Source organism: Rutidosis leptorrhynchoides, chromosome 3, assembly GCF_046630445.1.
Source record: "Rutidosis leptorrhynchoides isolate AG116_Rl617_1_P2 chromosome 3, CSIRO_AGI_Rlap_v1, whole genome shotgun sequence".
Taxonomy (NCBI): Eukaryota; Viridiplantae; Streptophyta; class Magnoliopsida; order Asterales; family Asteraceae; genus Rutidosis; species Rutidosis leptorrhynchoides.
In genome coordinates, this window is record NC_092335.1 from 47,687,133 (window position 1) to 47,689,089 (window position 1,957).

General features: G+C 32.9%; 1 non-coding gene across 1 annotated transcript; it reads left to right on the forward strand.

The window, feature by feature from the left end:
• Positions 1 to 358: 358 nt before the first annotated feature.
• LOC139903113 (small nucleolar RNA R71) lies at positions 359 to 465 on the forward strand. Its single transcript, XR_011777957.1, has one exon. It is a non-coding gene; the product is annotated as a small nucleolar RNA R71 (small nucleolar RNA).
• Positions 466 to 1,957: the final 1,492 nt, after the last annotated feature.

Genomic DNA, 1,957 nt, shown 5'->3' on the forward strand with positions numbered 1-1,957 from the left:
CATTGTTTGTTCAATACTGAGACAATCTTTTGTCAAATGTGGTCCTCCACACTGCTCACAACTAATTCGTATTGCGTGAATATCTTTAGTCATATTTTCCATTCGTCTCTCGAAAGCATCTAACTTTGCAGAAATGGAATCAAAGTCATGGCTAGAATCGGCTCTAGCTGCTTTAGATGATCTAACGATATCTTTTTCTTGATGACACTCATGTGAGTGGGAAGCAGTGTTATCAATAATTTTGTAAGTTTCAGTTGCAGTTTTCTTCATAATGGAACCACCAGCTGCTATGTCGATGTCTTTTCGTGTAGTAATATCGCATCCTTGATAGAATATTTGTACTATTTGATAAGTGTCTAAACCATGTTGAGGACATCCTCTCAACAATTTTCCAAATCTTGTCCATGCCTCATATAATGTTTCATTTGGCTTTTGTGTGAACGTAACTATTTCTCCTTGAAGTCTCACAGCTTTAGATGCCGGAAAGAATTGTTTAAGAAAATTTTCAACTAAAACATCCCATGTATCAATCGCCCCTTCAGGTAACGATTCTAACCAATCTTTGGCTTCTCCCTTTAAAGTCCAGGTAAATAACATGAGATAGATCTGTTCATCCTCAACTTCTCTGATCTTGAATATAGTACAAATCCTATTAAAGGTACGAAGATGTTCGTTTGGATCTTCCTCGGCGCACCACTAAATTGGCATTGATTAGTTACCATGTGTAGGATTTGTCCTTTGATTTCATAATCTGGCGCATTAATATCTGGTTGAGTAATTGCGTGGCCTTGGCCAGTGCATTTAGCTCTCATTCGGTCTTCCATACTTAGAGGTTCCAGATTTTCCATGATTGAAATTGTTGAATCTGAATCACTAGAGGATTCTGACTTAATGGTTTCTTCCTCGACAGTCTCTGGATGAGTAATTTGTGGTTCAGGAGGAATGATTAGTGGTTCAGGATCTCTGAATTGTCCGTGAATATCCTCCGGATTCTCAATTGTGAGGTCGGGTTCAAAAAATGGATTATCGGAAATTTGAATTGGAGTACTTGGTTGACTAGATGACGATTCTAAAGAAAAATCAACGGCGACTATATTGGCTAGATTTCTTGATCGAGTTACAGGTGGTGAACGTATGAAAGGTGGTGAACGTTTTGTTCGGTGCATTCACTGAATATCCTATTAGTTATAAAAGATAAAAATTATATAAGCTATCAAATTAATAGACTTTTCTGATTTTGCCCACGTTTCGAATAGCCAATAGATGCAGCAGGTAGCCAGGACCCTTTAAATCGGAAGCCCACAACTCGCCACTAACAAATCCAACTATTACTACGAACCAGAAAATTTTGGATGTCTATCAATTTAACTGCTTAAAATAATTTTTCGTCGAAATTTTGAAGAAAAAATCTATGTCTTAAAAACTAGAGCGTCGAGAAATAAGGAAGAAAAAGAGTGCTTCGAAAAATAAGAGGTCGAAAAATAAAAGGTTGAAAAATAAAAATAAGAAAGAAAAGCGTCGAAACTCAAAAGTCTAAAACCTAAATATTAAAAGTTGCGTCTAAAGGTATTAAAGCTTAAAAGGAATTCTATATCCAAAATGGCAATAACTTAAAAGGCACTAAAATTTATAAAATATTAAAGCGATAAGCGACGTCGTAAAATTTTAAAGCACCTAAATCTTAGTCTAAAGAAAAAGTACTTAAGGGATTTTACGGCAAATCTTATAATTCTAGAAATAAAAATAAACTACGGCAAAAACTAAGTTTAAAACTAGTTACGAATGATAAAAAAAGAAATTACGATTAAAATGAAAATTATAAATAAAATGATAAAAATACGAATTTTATAAAAATATTATTTTTATGTTATTATTTTATAAAAATATTAATTTATATACTTAATAATAATAATAAACTTAATATTACTAATTATAACTAAAAACAAAATTAAACTAA